Source organism: Myotis lucifugus, unplaced genomic scaffold (assembly GCF_000147115.1).
Source record: "Myotis lucifugus unplaced genomic scaffold, Myoluc2.0 scaffold_17, whole genome shotgun sequence".
Lineage (NCBI taxonomy): Eukaryota > Metazoa > Chordata > Mammalia > Chiroptera > Vespertilionidae > Myotis > Myotis lucifugus.
This window is the reverse complement of record NW_005871065.1, coordinates 6,937,776-6,955,706: the sequence shown is the minus strand read 5'-3', so window position 1 is coordinate 6,955,706 and position 17,931 is coordinate 6,937,776.

Sequence of the window (17,931 nt, the reverse complement as noted above, 5' to 3'; positions counted from 1 at the left end):
ACCTGAATGCCAAAGCGCAGTGTGGTGTGCCTGCCATCTGCTGGCGAGGGGCTGACATTACAGGATGGACCTCCATGCACTCTGTGGCAAAATAATCAAGTGGGCACTTGTTGCAAGAACAAAAGCTTTCTCTGAAGAGATGAAAACCATTTCTTCATAAACCTTGTCTATCTTCAGCACCAAATTTTTTTTTACACTGGAAAATCTAAAGAGGAGTAGAAACTTCGTTTATGGCAGACCTCCAAGTGCTAAAAACATTAAGACAACAGGGTTATCCTAGCCTCCTCGCGAGCAGAAACCATTATCATAAACCCAGAGGCAAACTTCATCCAATAAGGCAGCAAACCCCTATCTTGAGAAGCCTGTTCTGGGCTGACATTAAAACCAGTTGCAGGGTGAGTATCCTCCTTCAGATAATGACAATTACCATGACCAAGTTCCCCTTAAATGAAAAAATTTTGTTTCTTAGAACCCAAATGATTGAAACGTAAGCATTGGCGTGTGGGCGACAAGGGAATTGTTTTCTCATTATAAGAGCCATTTTCCAGTGTTTAAGAATAAGAATCATGCTTTAGAAATGTTTACACAGGCTCACCCTCCAAATCAGAGCCAGGCCCTTTTTCTCAGCCCTGACTCTTTCCCAACTCTTATCTTCGGGACGTGTGGAACTGCACGATCCATGGCCAGGGGAGCCAAGTCCCTATTGCTGACCTCAGTGGGTGTTGCCACTCATTTCCATGTCAAAGAATGGGACCTTGTGTGATTGTGAATAGTCGACCACAGGGAAGAATTTCCCAGAGAGAATACCCTGATGGAGGAATAAACTAAACTTCTTGAAAGGACCTTATTCATGGTAGGAGCAACTCATTCAACACTGAAGGCACTGTCTGCTATGAATCAACATAAACTTCTTCATGAAAGGCCATGGGAACCAAAACAACTTTCAAATTTTATAAAACTAAAGGCATATGATAAATATTGTATTTTATACCTATAGGAATATGATTTATCCCATCCCCCAAGCCCGTTTCTCCATCTCAGTCAAGGGCCACATATCTGCTCAGTTGCTTGACCCCCAAATGCATGGAGCCATCATGCAAGCTCAATGCCCTCCAGAGCGGTTCACAGAGCAAGAGATTGCCCTAATGATGGCCCCTAGAGGCATGTGAAGGTCAAAGCTCCAGGCAAATGGGGAAACTAAGTGGAATCGCCTAAAGAGGAAAGAGATGGCAGCTTAACATCTTAAAGATTGGCAAGGGAAGCTCCCAGACTCCTGTGAGATAGTCAATCCCTGGCTTGAATAAAAAGATGATGCAGAGGCCCTTCTCAAGGCCTGGCCCCTCTGAGGTGAGCCAGTCCTCACCAGGGCTGGCCCTGTGCCTGTTTATCAGGACATGGTGTTAAGCACGTGGCCTCAGGAACCTCAGCAAAGACGCTCTGTGGTTGACGTGGAGAAGACCAAAGTGGAGCAGGCAGAAACAGCTCTCCCAAGATGAATCATGAGACCAGGGCAGCAGTACTCACGTGGAGGGATGACCAGGGCCATAGCCACCCCAGAGCCTTATCAAATATTAGAGGCCCAGTGCACGAAATTCATGCACAGGTAGGGTCCCTAGGCCTGGCCGGTGATCAGGGCCTATTGGGGCCTTCCGGCTGCCGGCCAGGGCCTTCCTTTGTTCTGCGCCACCCCCTGGTGGTCAGCACACATCATAGTGAGCGATCAAACTCCCGGTCTCCCGGTGGAACTCCTGAGGGGACACTTTGCATATTAGCCTTTTATATATATAGATAAGAGCCAGAGAAAGCAGGAGAAAGGGTGGGCTTTCCATCAGTATTGGCAACCAGAAGCCGGAGACATATTTGATTTGGCTTAAAGGAACATGTAAATACAGCATTACTCCTAAACATTGCGGAGTAATTAGAAGTGTTATTTTCATAAGGCTTTGGGGAAAAAATGGTTTTAATCCTTTTAAAAAAATGTCAGACAAGCACTCTTGTTGGACCTTGCCACTTCCTCTGACCACATGACACTCTATCTGCTTCAAGGAAGGATTCCATTGAAGAAATCCTCGGTTCTCGTGGGTTCCACATCTGTAGGCGACACACACGCACCACTCTGCCAGAGTCTAACAGCAGGAACCACGAGGGACATTCCAGGCCCCTGCAGTGAGGGAGAGAGGAAAGTCTGAGACAGGGAAGAATCAGAGGAGCAGCATCCACAAGGATACTGAATACTATACCTTTGGGATAGCTGGGTTTCATTATTGTCTAACCACTCTGCTGTACATCTGAAATTAATACAAAATAATATTGACCGAAAACTGTAATTAAAAAAATAATTTTAATTTAAAAAAGCTGGGTTCCAGTAAATTGAAGAATACCTTTTTTTCTCTCCTTCATCTCATTCCCATCAAGCTTTGTTTGCACCCTGGGTCTTTTTTAAAATGGTGAAAATACACTGGAAAATATGGCAAGCCTTGGATTTTCACCCTCTGATTATTTCCACCCCAGGAAAGAACTGCCATGAAAACGCAGCTTCTAGTGGCCGAAACTGAGGCTGTGTAGGAATTAAAATAGTCCGAGGAAAATAAACAGCTGATAGCGCAAGTCCAGCGATTAAACTCCCATTATCACTTTTGTAAAAGTTCAGGAAAAAGTGTGGAGCGGCGCCACTGAAGCAGAGCCAGAAGCCACTCTCATTTCAGAACAAGCAGCTTCTGCTGCTTTTTTCTTGATGCAATTTATCATGAAAGCCTGGCTTCTATGCCAAGGCATAGGGGAAGCTGGGAGTCAATGTTATCCACCTCATTTGAAAAGGGTATCATGAGTGACCAAGGGAATAAAAAAAAAATCATACCTCACACCAGGAAAAACAAGATTCAGCAGCATAAAGGAGACAAGTACCACTATTATGTCTGGAATTAATGAAGACGTGGGGCAGCCTATGAAGTTTTTTTTTTAGAGAACTCAACAGGATGTGAAGTGACTCTCTTAATGACCAAAGCAAGGTAGGCACCCCTTCTCTAGCATGGTGGGCACAAGGAGAGGTGGTCTTCCTTGATTATGTCATCTTCCTTTTTAAAAATATATTTTTATAGATTTCAGAGAGGAAGGGAGAGGGAGAGAGGGAGAGAAACCTCAATGATGAGAGAGAATCATTGACCAGCTGCCTCCTGCACATCCCCTATTGGGGATTTAGCCTGTAACCTGGGCATGTGCTCCAACCTGGAATCAAACCGTGACCTCCTTGTTCATAGGTCAATGCTCAACTACTGAGCCACTGCGACCGGGCAATTACGTCTTCATTTTCAATGAATTGTCTACATTTGTGATCCAGCTCCCTGGGCAAAGTGGCAGAGGGTTGGAAGAGAGAAGATGGATTATTTCAGGAAAAATATGTCAAGTTAGATACTTGTCTCACACATAACATTTAAAATAAAATCCAGGTGGATTAAAAAGTGAGATGCAAAAAAAAAATAGCAAGACTCAGAGAAAATAGCTAATGTAGTTAATATTGATAAAAATGTTATAAGCAGAAAGCACAAAGGAATATTTTAATAGGATTTGTTACATAAAAATTTAAATTTCCACATATCATGAAACATTGTAAATAAAATCAATAGGCAAATAACCAACACAGAAAATATTGGACTGTTTAAAATAGACAGAGATACGTATTTATGATATATAATTAGTTCATATAAATCAATACAAGAAACCTCTAGGGGAAAAAACAGACAGAGGAACTAAATATTCAACTCTCAGAAATTCAAATTATCAATAAGCATATGAACAAAACTTCAATCTCATATATAATCCAAGAAGTATTGACTAATAAATAATATTCTAACCAACTGGCAAAATTTGTTTTGAAATGATAAATCCCATACTGATAAAACTTTTGAAAAACAGGTCATGGAAAATGGTTAGAAAGCTTTTTAAATAAATGGAAGAATTTATTGTATAATAGAAGACCAGTTAGGAAATTAGGAAAAACGGGTCCTGCCAAGTAAACTCTGTGACATTGTACCTCCAGCACAAGACCACACTGCTCCTGAGGACTCACTTTGAGGCGGGGGTGTGAGTTTCCCTTCATCACTGGTATGGTATCACTGCCCGAGTCATGTAGCAATGGTTAAACTTTACATACATCCCATCCTATAGGAAGTATATCATGATAGCCAGTCTTATGTGTCTATGGAAATGCAGGAGAATGTCACCCTAAAATATGCCGCTTGGCATAGCCTATCTAATAAAGGGGTGATATGCAAATTAACCATCACTCCATCACAAAGATGCAGTGCCAATCCTCTCAGTCACACTGGAGTCCCCCAGTCCTGGGGGAGGTGGGGGGCAGCCGCTGAGAGCGGGCAGCATGAGTGGCCTGGTGGAATGCTTGCTTCGTAGCCATGGCGATGAGGCAAGCGTTCCACCCCGGCTGCAGAGGGCCTCTGGGCAGTGGGCACGGAGCGGGGGGGGGGGGGGGTGGGGTGGAAGAAACTTTGGTTCTCTCCCCCCGGGGCAAGAGAAACTTTTTTCCTCTGTGGCCCAGAGGGCCCCTTGGTCGGGCAGGGACGACGACACTTGCGTCGTCGCCCCAGTGACAAGGCAAGCATTTCGCACCTGGCCGCAGAGGGCCTCTGGCCAGGCCAGGCACGGAACACTTGCATCATTGCAGGCTGGACTGAGGGACACCCCCCTCATGCATGAATTTCATGCACTGGGCCTCTAGTTTTGAATAAAAGGCACTTAATAGCTGGTACAAGGACACTCTGACCCTCTTCTGTCCTCCTAAAAGCAAGAGCTAAATCTCCCTCATGATAGGTTACCTCCATGCCCCAGGAGGAGGAAAGACATTCCAATCACCAGAGACAGGGGATTTGGGGCTGAGAAGTCAGACCAAACTAACCCTATCTTCCTAGTTACTTCTTTACCATTCACCACACCTAGCTCAAACCCCCTTGTCTTGTCAATTCCTCACAAACGTATTGTCTAAAAGGTATAAAAGCTCCTTGCTCTGGTCTCTTCAGGTCTTCATTCTCTTGTCAGGGCTACCAGGCACATATTAAAAATGAATATAATGTGTATGCTTTTCTCCTGCTAATTTATCTTTGTCCACTGAATTTTCAGACCCAGCCAGGGACCCTATGAGAGCCAAGGAAAACTTTTTCCTATGCCACAAAATCTGGGGCCACTATCTTAGGATGCCCAGCCACAAAGGTCCACAGCAATGTCTATTACAAGCCCTCACATTAGCAGACCCAGTAATTCCACTTCTGGAAAACTGACCTGATGACATGGAGATGCAAACAAAGAAGTCCTGCCCAGGGCATTGATGGGAGTGCTTTCTATTACTGAGAAAAACCTGGAAATAATCTTAATGCTTTATACCGAGGAATATGAGGAGAAACTCAAATGATGAAACACTAAATAATTAAAAAATAATGTTTTCAAAAAATATTTCATGATATGTGAAAGCACTCAAGATATATATTAAGAGAAAAAAGTCAAAATAATAATCTTTATATAGTTGGATTCAAACAAACAAACAAAAAAAACCCAGAAGGGCCCTAACTGGTTTGGCCCAGTGGATAGAGTGTCGGCCTGCGGACTGAAGGGTCCCAGGTTTGATTCCGGTCAAGGGCACATCCCCAGTAGGGGGTGTGCAGGAGGCAGCTGATCGATGTTTCTCTCTCATCGATGTTTCTGACTCTCTATCCTTCTCCCTTCCCTCTGTAAAAAAAAAATCAATAAAATATATATTTTAAAAAAACAGAAGGAAAAGTAACAAACTGTGAATGGTTGTTTTGTCAGATACAAGAGATTAATGTTGCTTTGCTTAATTATAAAATTATAATTTTAAAAAATTGTGTAATTATAAAAGTAGAACATGATAGTTAAAATCAACACAAGGAGCATATAAAGCCACAAGTAAAGACCCTGGCACCTCCACTCCTCATTACTGACTCACTCGAAGCAAGAATGTAACAGTATATGTCCTTCTAGAAGATGCTTCCCTGGGTAAACTCCATTCACTGTATTTTAGGAAAATACACAGTAAGAACATATGTAGTGTCCTAAAACTCACTTTTTATCACTCCAAAATACTGGATATCTTCCATGAGTGTGCCAATAGATAGATATGCTTGGTCATTTTTTAAGAGCAAGCTAAAGGTCTTTATTTAATCTTTAAAAAATTCATGCTTTTATAATTTTACTTTTATCTTAATGTTCAAAACCATTCTATTCATATATTGCTCTTAAGATTAGAAAAATTTATAAATATATTTTTCAAGAAGAGGAATCTACTGTATTAGAAAGAGCGAGAAGTTGACTCCCTGGAAATATCCCCTTGCCATGTAAAGGAGGGAAGCAACTACTGGGAAGCCTTACGTAGCTTAGCCATGTAGCAGATGTCGATGGAGGACCCGCTGTGTGCCAGGCACCACCGTGGGCACTGGGGAGACAGGGCATGATCCGAGTGCCTGACTCTCAATAAATGACAAAATTAAACTGTGCAGCTGCTGCTGAAATGCAGCGGGGAGCTCCCCACCCCTAGTGAGAAGGTTAAAGGGGAGGAAGGGCTTGGAGTTCTCCACAGTTCACTGATTCTTCTCTGAATGCCTACTAGGAATGAGATAAATGCTTTCCCCTGCCCCCAGACTCTGGTTATTTAGTTTGACTTAGCAACCAGTTTGTAATCTCTAAAGTAAGAGTGATAATGGGTAGGAATTAAGGGAGAATTGGGTGAAATGCCCAGCAAGGGGGTGATACATGGTGCATCTCAATGAGTGACTCCACCCAGAGTACCTTCCCATCTCCACCAGCTCTGCAGGGAAAACAAACAGCTCTATCTGGACCTGAGTCCTCACTCGGATTGTCGCTGAAGTGCCATGTTCAAAGGGCTCTGATGCTGAGTCTAGGTCCAGCGTGACCACACTACCATAGGCATTGGAGAAGGGAGTGGAATAGTTATTTGTTCTCCCCAAACCCAGATATGTGTGTAAGCTTATTTTAAAATTGCCCTAATGCAAATAAAACAGGAAAACAGTCCTGTTACTATGAAATGATATTTAAATATAGTTATAGGATGTAGGATTATCTGCAATTTTGGCTTATAGGCAACACCTTTCCTACTATACCACACATATTTCTCAAAGCCACACTTGATGATGAAAATATAGAAAAGAAAAAAAAAATGCTGAGTTAAGTAAGAGATGAGCCTAAATGGACTAGAAAGTGATTTCAGCCTGGCTTTGAATCAAACCTACTGTGATCACTTGGATTTGTTTCCCCAACTGTCATCAACAAAGCCAACAGTTTAGCATTTTATTGACCACTGCTATCGTTGTTAAAGAACATGACCTAAGATTGGATCAGGAAAGGAAGTAAGTTCTTCCACTCAAAGTGAGATTGATTCTTTCACAGGGTTGCAAATGGACTTAAACAAAAATTTAAAAAGCAGTTCATTAAAAGGATGTAGAAGACTAATAGCCACTCAGCAACCCCAAGCACATCAATTTTGTTTGTGAAGATGAGTATGCCACTGAACCACTTTGCAACTAGAATTCTGACCTATACAATCAAGAATAGTTTTGTGTAGCTATCAAAATTACATCAGTGGGGTTTATCCGGAATCAAGTGTTTCTATATTAACAACCACCTGTATGAACTTCTTAAATACCCGAGGCATTTAAAAATAAAGCTACTAATTTTTTTTTTATTCTCACCTGAGGATATGTTTGTTTGTTTTTTTAGAGAGAGAGAGAGAGAGAGAAACATCGATCTGTTGCCTCCTGTACCTGCCCAGATCTGGGATCAAACCCATAACCTATGCCTGTGCCCTGACCAGGAATGGAACCCTCAACCTCTTTGTGTTTGGGACAATGCTCCAAACAACTGAGCCACCTGGCCAGGGCTAAAGCCACTAATTAAAACACACACACACACACACACACACACACACACACACACACACATTTCCTCTTTATTGAAGTCTTCCTTAATGTCACTCAGATTGGAGTGGTCTTGCCCTGCTCTGAGTTCCCATGACCCTGCACACCAGGCTACAGCTTGCCCATAATGATGTGTGCGTGTGGTATAGTTCTGCTGGAGCATGCACTCTAAGCAAAGTCTATGTCTACTGTCTTCAGGTCTCTGATTGTAGTTAGCTTGGTGCATAGCAGATGCTTGGTAAATGTTTATGAGATGTGTAAAAAGATGTGTAAAAATGAATGCATACACACAAACCACTCCAGACAAAGTACGTACAGCCTCTGTCATACCCAGATTTCCTTCACCAACTCAAATGTCGACCTGAAGGGGTCAAGCAGCTGGAGTGAGTGAGGAAGGGAGGAAGGTGGGCCTGCAGTGGGGCGTTTCAGTGAATGGGGGAGGGCGGGGGGGGGCAGGGCACTGCTCCTCAGCTCTGCATAATGGTTGCTCTGCAGGGATTTGCATGCAGATTTGCCAGATCTTCCCATTTTTCAGGAGCGAGAAATCTTGACCGAAGTGAAATCTTTTGGTTTTAAAGTGTTATTAGCAGGACAAACACAAGCTGCCGGCAGTCCAGATACTGACCACAGGCTGCCAGCTTACGCCCTCTGTATTAGGTACACATGTCACCATGCCCTTCACCCACACAATTTTCTTGTTTAGCTCTCCCTACCCTGCAGCCTATGAACCTGTACCCTTGTCTCCCCCATTTCTGTCCACTTCTCTTGCTGGGAGGGTTATCTCTAAGACTGAGTTTGTTACTAATTGCCTGCCTTCCCCTGCTTTCTCTAGTTAGAACAAAACACAATCTATGCACCTACCTTTTAAATAATTGTCTTTTTGTGTTTTTGCCAAGTGAAGGCCACCTTTTCTCTTTGTAACTCAAACCGCTGAGAATGTCCTTTTAAAGCTAATCTTTGAAATACATCGATCTCAGCGAGGCTGAGTTTCTTTGATTCTACTTTAACGTGAGTATCCTTTTGTGTCAATCAATCCCTGTCTATATTTGAAGCCTGGGTTTTCTCCTTGGCCATTTTTCCTTGGGAATAGTTTTAAGGCTTCATGTTTCCCCTGGGAACTGTGCCCTTGACTACATACCCACCAGCCTGGAGGCTCACCGGTTCCCTCCTTCTAGGTGGGCATGTTCATCCACTGTGGGAATCTTTGATGAGTAGCCATGCTGACTTCCACAAGACACCATGCAACATACTGCAACCCTGATCATCATGTTATCAATGTGGTGTGACTCTTGGGACTCAGAGATGGCATCGGTCTGTCCTCACCTTAAGATGTCTCTGACGCTCTATCTCTTCTGTGAACACACTGGAAGGGGCAATTGATTCTGACTCCACTGTTTTTAGCAAAAAAAAAAACCACACAAACAAACAAAAAAAAACAAGAGCTTCTGGGCAAAGTGTAATAGAGACATACAGAATTAAAGTCTTCCTGTATGATCTTGTCTTATTTGCCTTTTCAAAACCTTTCCCCTGCTCCCAGAGCCATACCTATCGATACAACCTGCCATATTTAAAGCAAAAATGTTGATACTCCCACTCAGATTCCTGCTACTCAGCTGAAAAGTCTTTTCACCCTTAAATCCTTTCCTGTCCTAATACAGATGGTAAGAGATCCAACTTAAAAGTCTCACTGTTCCTACCTATGAAAGATGGGTCACAAAGAACTTCACATGATTGGGCTTGAATATTGGGCTAAACAGGTTTGGTTTTCTTTAAATCACAAAGAATTAGAGATGAGCTAAATGAAGACAGACATATCTCATGGCATTTTTTAAGCACACAAAGATACTATACAATAATCAAAATACCATCCAATGTAGCCTGTAGGGAAACTAGCCTGCAGGGAACATAAATCATCTACAACAGTGGTCGGCAAACTGCGGCTCGAGAGCCACATGCGGCTCTTTGGCCCCTTGAGTGTGGCTCTTCCACAAAATACCGACTTCTGCGCATGGGCCACGAAGTTTCAATCACACTGTACGTGTGCGCCCACATGTGGTATTTTGTGGAAGAGCCACACTCAAGGGGCCAGTTTGCCGACCACTGCCCTAGAGGATGGAAAGATATGTCACATTTCCCTAGTTAATTTGACCACAGAATCTCTTTTTTGTAGAGATTATTTTGCAGTTTGCCGACCACTGATCTACAACACTCATCTGAGGATACCTAGAAGATAGGCAAATGTACTACATACTCATTCCATAATTAGTCTGGACTCAGTTAAATGAAACTCTACAATTTTTGTCAGAGGAAAACGAATAACTCCAGAATGAGATTAAAGGCAGTAGTGGGGAGTGGAGGATAAAGGGGGTGCAAATTGAGAACTGGTGACCTTCTGAAAACAATCTGCCAATATTTGAGCTTCAACTGAAATTGGAGCTTGGTAAACAGAAGTGAGGTTGTGGCCAAATTTAAAATCAAACATCTACTCAGCATATAGCTTAAGCATTTCTGAAGAGCTCCCAAAATCATTTAAAAAGGAAACTGAACATCACCTCTTAACAACCCTCATCTTCAAATACTGAATTCTTCAGGAGTCTCAAAATTTCTAAGCCACTGAAAGATTTTATTTGCCCAATTTCATTCCCAAGCATACATTCTAAACGATCGCAGAAAATTGCAATTGTTTGTTATGGCTTATTACCAATTCTACATCTGGTTTAGTGGTTCAAAGAACCCCCTTCCTGGAGAAGCAAGAACATCTACCTGAGAACTCACCCGAGCCCACTGAAAATGTCAACTTGTCTTGTCTCCAGATCAAGAGTAATTATTCCATTTCCCTAGGCACCACAGAGATGATTTCTAGTGCTGACAACCACTGTTGCTTTTATTTATTTTGAAATTTTCTTTTTTTAAAATATATTTTTATTAATTTCAGAGAGGAAGGGAGAGGAAGACAGAGGGACAGAAACATCAATAATGAGAGGGAACTGATTGGCTGCCTCCTGCATGGCCCCCAGCTGGGGATCAAGCCTGCAACCCAGGCATGTGCCCTGACCTGGAATTGAACCATGATTTCCTGGTTCATAGGTCAACACTCAACCACTGAGCCACACCTGTTTGGTTATTTTGAAATTTTTCTTCATCCTATCTACTTTTCTCCATGAGAAAGTAACTTGGGTTTTAAAATAACAGACAAAAATCTTCCACATATGAAAATAAATAAAAATATTCCAGGTTAAAGCTATGTTCACTTTGAAGCAACTTGAAACTGTCTCTTATTTAAGAGCGACTCTCTTCCCAAAATCATGTTAGCTCTAGCTTTTAGTTTATAGATTTTGTGTTTGGAATTCAAGGTTAACTTCTTAGTTGATTATACGTAAGCCAATATTAACAGCAGTGACTGCCACTGTGAAAATGAGATGCAGCACAATGTTTGGTCTTAAAGTCAAGAACCTGTGCGTTAACTCGATGATCTAATCTAGCTTCAAATTAACCACATTAAAATAAATTAAATGTTCTTTTTTCTTCATGTTGCAAAACATTTTATGTCATACTCTGTAATTTGAGAATGACTGTTCTCATTTGATTCGGGAGATGGTGTGGTGTCTTTAATTCCTTTACCAATATTATCCCAGACCAACAGATGGAAGATGAAGCAATAAAGGAGAAATGAACATGTGCTATACTTATCGTGTGCTTTTCCCCCTGAAGTTTGCTTACTGCTGGCTGTTTTCCCATATTCATCAGATAGGGGTATTTGCAAAGACAAAATTAAAGGCCTGAGAGAAATCTATGATATATCAGAGCGGCAGGGACAGAGGACAAAGTCACCTCTCTTTTCTCAGTCTATTTCTCTGTTGCAAGATTTTTATTCTAACAGACAGGTATCCAATAATCCTTGAAATTTTTCCTACATGAGGAAATTGTGACCTAGATTTTGCCAAGATAGGAAGTCAGTCAGCAAGTATTTATTGAGCATCTATTATATGCTGAGCACATTGCTAGGTTCTGCAGACACACTGGTGACACACAGATAATGGCCCTGCCTACTAAGGGAGCCAGAAAACTAGTGGGGAAAACACATATTAAGGAAGTTATTTCACTTATTAAATGTAAAAGAACTGAATTTAGGTCACAGCTCTAGGGATTAAAACAAGTTACATGCTGTATCACTTTGGGTCTCAGCAAGAAATAGCACTTATATAGCTAAATGAGGGACTTTAATAAACACGCTATTTATAAAGGTGTGGGCAGGATTTAGTCCCCTACAAGGAGTCATGGCATCCTTCAGGGTAATAATAAGAAATGGCTAAGTATCCTAGCAACAGCAGGGAACTAGCTATTACCCCCAAGTCCTTCTCTCTGGCCCCACCCTCACCCCACCTACACACTTAAAGGGGTAAGAGGACCATTCTTAGGGGAGCCCAGAAGAAGAACTGTATGGCGAGGCCTGACTGATAGGAACCATGGTCTCAGTGGAGGAATGCAACCAACCCTCAGTCACCAGTAGGGAGGGCTGGGGGGTACATACCCCAGCCTCACTCTCCTCCATCCTGACTATTATTGGTGAATACAGGGTCAGGACTAAGCACAAAATTTAAGGAGGCTCTGGGACCTTGCTCCTTAATCTGACCCTGAGTTAACCCCATTAAACCAGAGAGCAAGACAGCCTGCGGATGTGGTCATGTGGGCAGGCTGAGAGAAGACAGAGTAAATTCACAGAAGAACATGTGGAATATCATGCACACCTAATTTTTTCTTCTCTATTACAGTATACCTGCTTCAAATCTCTATCTACTTGGTTGGAGAGAAACTTAATTTCAGTAAATGCTTGTCCCCCAGTCACTTCCTCCATGAGATTACAGAGGAATCCTAGGAATCTGTGGCAGAAATATTGGGAGAGGGTCCAGGTCTTGGTGATTGCTGCCATCATTAATTCTGCTCCTTGGCCAAGTCAATCTTCCCTGTTTTAGGGCATTCACATATCTAGGAACAATCTATATAATTATTTTCTTGATCTGATCTTCAAATAAACATATTTCATCTAAAAAGGTAATGACCATAAAATAACAGTTTTAATGTGCAAGGTATATGCATTTCCTATATGCATTAATATAAATAAATAAATATCGCCTGACACCATCCCTCACTGTTACCACTGTTCGGGCATTTTTGGCTTTCTCGGTTTTTCAGTGCATCCTCCCAAGTACAAATGCCCTGGACAAGCTCAGGGGTGCATCTCCTAGGAGTCCCGCCCTCTCCCCCAGACTCTGATTCCACAGCCTCCCCCTCCCACAGAGACACAGCAGGGTCATGTTCTTAGCGTCAGAGATCTTTCTAACTCTGCTCATCTGAGCGCTGGCCTCCTTCTCTATGGAGAAACCTACCCTTAATCCTTCTGAACAGACCAAATCCTCAAAAGCTCCTAATTCTTCCCTCTTCCACTCCAAGAGAACTCAGACATGTAGAAGCATGGTGCTGGCTTCTCTGTCCTGTGCTAGGAGGGGAGAAAGGAATCATTCACATCCCTTAGACCAGTGGTTCTCAACCTTGGCTGCACATTAAAATCACCTGGGAATCTTTTTAAAATCCTGATTTCTGGGCCTCATCCTCGGGAAATTTTGTTTCTTTGTTATGGGGTGGGACCACAACATTAGTAACAAAGAAACAGACTTCGGGAGATGAGCCCAGAAATCAGGATTTTAAAAAGATTCCCAGGTGATTCTAATGTGCAGCCAAGGTTGAGAACCACTGCCTTAGACTCTGTTCTTCCTAATCATTCTCTTTCACTAAATAATAACAACTGTTACCAGGAGACAAGCAGCGGTGAAGAAAGTTGCCTGAGAGGGAGGGAGGGGGTAATGACCTGTATAAACTACCAGAGAATTGGCCGCAGGCAGCCTAGAGAAAAGTATCCTGAAGTCAGAGAGCCTGAGCTTGGCAGGCATCTCTGCTAATTTTGCAGGAGACCTTCCAAGTTTTCTTGGTATTTAGCTTCTCAGCTCCGCTAATGATGATAAACTGCTGCCTCAGGACCCACAGCCTACACTTCACATTGCACAGGGCCTCATCACTATTAGCCTCTAAAATATGAGTATCTGGTATAATATAAAAATGCACAGATGTTGTTTTGAACCTGAGTGACATCAACATACAATTGACCAGGTTTGGGGGGTCAGATCTCCTGAGAAATGTGTAACAAAGCTATGAATTTTTTTTTAATTGAAAAATAAATTTGCCACATGAGCCAGGCGCTCTTATGGTCCATGTTTAGAGTCGAACTAGTGAGAGATTTGAACTCGGAGGAGGGACTATGGGGCTAGGCTGTCATCATAAAATACTGCTACTGCACAGAAGAGAGACTGACAGACACTGGGAGGCAGCAGGGAAGGACTTGGCCAATCTCTTTCTTCTTTCACAGGCCCACTCCCTTCTTATCTCCCATTAGCTGAACCCAGTGAGAGCAGCCAGAAGGGGGCAGGGAAATGCAGTCAGCCTTTCGGGGCACAGAGCAGAGAGGGGATCCTTTCGGGGCACAGAGCAGAGAGGGGATCAAAGTGGATGGGCAGTGGGATGATTAATTTGGTTCTTTTTCTCTCCTTTGTTCAGGCTCTGAAGATCCATTTAGTCATTTGAACCTGACTGGGATCAGAACTATGGCTAGCAGAGAGTAGAAAATGGTTACTCCCTGTCAGCAGAGTCTACAGAAGTCATGTTTCTTCTACAACTTTTAAGGTAACATACTCACATGGCTATATGATTATGCTATAAAGACTTAATAGGAAGAAATGTGTGATCATGAGACACATAAAAAAGTATTAAAGGAACCTTTTATTATGGTTTTATTCCTTTAACCCAGTGGTTCTCAACCTTCCTAATGCCGCGACCCTTTAATACAGTTCCTCATGTTGTGGTGACCCCAATTTCATTGTTACAAATTGAACATAATTAAAGCATAGTGATTAATCACAAAAACAATATGTAATTATATGTGTGTTTTCCGATGGTCTTAGGTGACCCCTGTGAAAGAGTCGTTCGACCCCCAAAGGGGTCGCGACCCACAGGTTGAGAACCTCTGCTTTAACCACTAATGGTATAGGTACTGGATATTGGGTTAGTAGAGAATATTCCATAATAGGATAGCAAAACGGTATTTCTAGAAAATTGTTTCTCCATGAGTACTCCTTTCAGGTTATGCAGAACACAGTGAAGGATCATCCAGATTCCTCAGCAGGAAAAAGATCTTATCCCCCCACCCCCGCCCCCCAGATGCTGGAAATGGTGTTGGCCCATGGTTCTCAACCATCGGTGCCCTTCAGGGACTGCCTTAGTTTGAAGAAAGGCTTTCACCCAAGGTCATGCACCTCTTCCCAATCCCAGAACAGTGCACATCCAAAGACTGGTTAAAACAGACTTATAAAGGGCCAGGCCTCTCAGCTCAACCAGGGAAGTTCTGAAGGGCAATGCCATGTTCAGAACTCCCCTTAGAGCTGCTGAGCCTTCCACTGAGCCTGCCTGAGCCTGACTTCTCCCTCTGCACATTCCTGCTTCTTCCCCTTCCCTTCCATAGGTTGATCCCAGGAACACGCCCTAATAAAAGCCCTCCAAGCTCATCTCCATCTCACAGTCTGCTTTTCTGGGACCCAATCGGCATCACAGAGCGATTATCTGGGAACAAATAAGCACTGTATTTCTCTATGTTGTTCAATGTGCCGTCTATTGTGACACAACTAAACAAAGGAACTATTTTCCTGCCAGTATTTCATTAAACTTTCTGCACATTAGCCTCCCTTTTCCAAGTTTCTAGTTTTGCTCTTGAGTTGTACTTGAGAAAATGAATAGGCCTGGATCCTTTCAAATAAAACCCAAAGCACATGCAGTCTTATGCCAGACAATCAGAGTAGAGGGTAAAAAAGGAGAACCAAGGGGCATGTTAAAAAGAGATGAAAGACTTAAGAATATCTAGTAGACGAGCTAGACATATAATAAAATATGTTTTAAACTTTGGGGGAAAAGGAGAGAGTATAATAAATTCACAGACTTACACATCTAATGAAAAACACAAAGTGTAAAGTGGAGCTCTGGCTGGCTTGGCTCAGTGGACAGAGTGTCGGCCTGCGGACTGAAGGGTCCCAGGTTCGATTCCGGTCAAGGGCATGTACCTTGGTTACGGGCAAATCCCCAGTAGGGGGTGTGCAGGAGGCAGCTGATCTATGTTTCTCTCTCATGGATGTTTCTAACTCTGTATCTCTCTCCCTTCCTCTCTGTAAAAATCAATAAAATATGTGTGTTTTTTTAAGTGTAAAGTGAATGTCTGGCCCCATGGACTTCTTGCACTGGAAACCTACTTCTGTTTAGAATCAGAAACCCTTTTCTTCTGTGGCAACACCACAGGAGCGCACAAAGTTCCTCCACACTTTCTGAACTCCAACCCCAAAGCTATATCAAGGCCAGTGAGGTCAAGAGCCTTCCTTAGTGGTTGACGGGAATGGTCAGCCCTGCAAAATGATAAGGCAAACATATCATATTCTGTGACAACAGAAGAACAGCTAAATTTGAAGTGTCATGCATGTACAAGGCACTGCATTAAATGCTTTAATAATATCTCCTTTAAGGAAAAAAAGAGGAGATGCTGAGAACTGTAAATCATGTGTTGGGTTATGTCATTTACTAAATGACTGTGGGAACCAAAAGAAAGAAAGAAATCAAGGAGGAGGTATAGTGGCTCGGCAAGGTGTTAGGTTGGCTTGACAGAACAACATTTCCCCAAATCCCTTTTCCTGTATGTTTCATGTTAGCTTAGACCACAGGAGGTTCTTGTGAGAGATTCATAAGGAGGTCAGTCCTTTCATAGCTCATATACATTGCTGCTGATCTTCTTGTTGGCATGAGATAGTGGCTGGGCCTTCAACTGCTCCACCTTTTCCTGGATCCTTCAACTTTGCTGTGGTTCACCCCACAGAGGTGGGATGGATCTGCCTACACATAAATTTGGTTCAGACATTGAGATTACACATGCACCATGAGAGGTCCATTAGCCACATAATGAGATTTTTCTGGATAGAGCAAGGCAGGCTTTCAAGCGGGTTGGAAAATGGCTTGAGAGAAAGCAAAGAGATTTGCTTAGGGTTTTATGGTGATAAAGGGTGGAGCTGGGGTGATAACTCCCACACACGGGCTAGGGCTTATGTGGTTCCAACTTCCCACAAGTGCCACCTAGGCTCTCTTATCTGCTTGCCCAGCTGTGTGGCAGAGGGGACAGGAGAGTGGAGGGGGGGGGAATTGAAAGCTGTCAGCATAACAACAGAAATGGAGTCCATCTCTTTATCAGAAGTGTTGCTGACTCCTGGGCCAGGTGTGTGTCTTCTACCCCATGACAAAGAGCTGTGGCTTCTGTAGAGCACTCACACCACCAAGATCAGAGGCACTAAGAACCAACACAGGTTTCATTCAGGCAATAAGAACAGACACAGGTTTCATCCATCCTGTGGGCTCCAGCTTGATCTTGCTTGACCCCACTTTATATCCATAGTCCCATCAGGACTGCCTGACTTCAAGCAGGTGCAAAACAACCACCTTAAAACTGCTTAAGCAGCTCCCCAACCCCATTGCATATGACATTGCATATGACCAAGTCCCTGGGAGAAATACATGTGCACACACTAGTGGATTCTGCATCCCTGCTTAAAATCTGACTGATACAGGAACCCAAAACCCTACTTGTTTGGGAGATGGGAATATGGTTGGAGACAGGTTTAGCATCTCTGACCAAATGATATGCCTATTCAATATATTTAATGATTCTCAATGGACCCCTAATAAAGAATCCAGGCGTTTAAGGCCCATGGGCCTAATTTATACCCTGTATTGTAGCTGAACTGATCAGATAGCCATAGTCCAGTGGTTCTCAACCTTGGCTGCACATTAGAATCACCTGGGAATCTTTTTTAAATCCTGATTTCTGGGCCTCATTCTG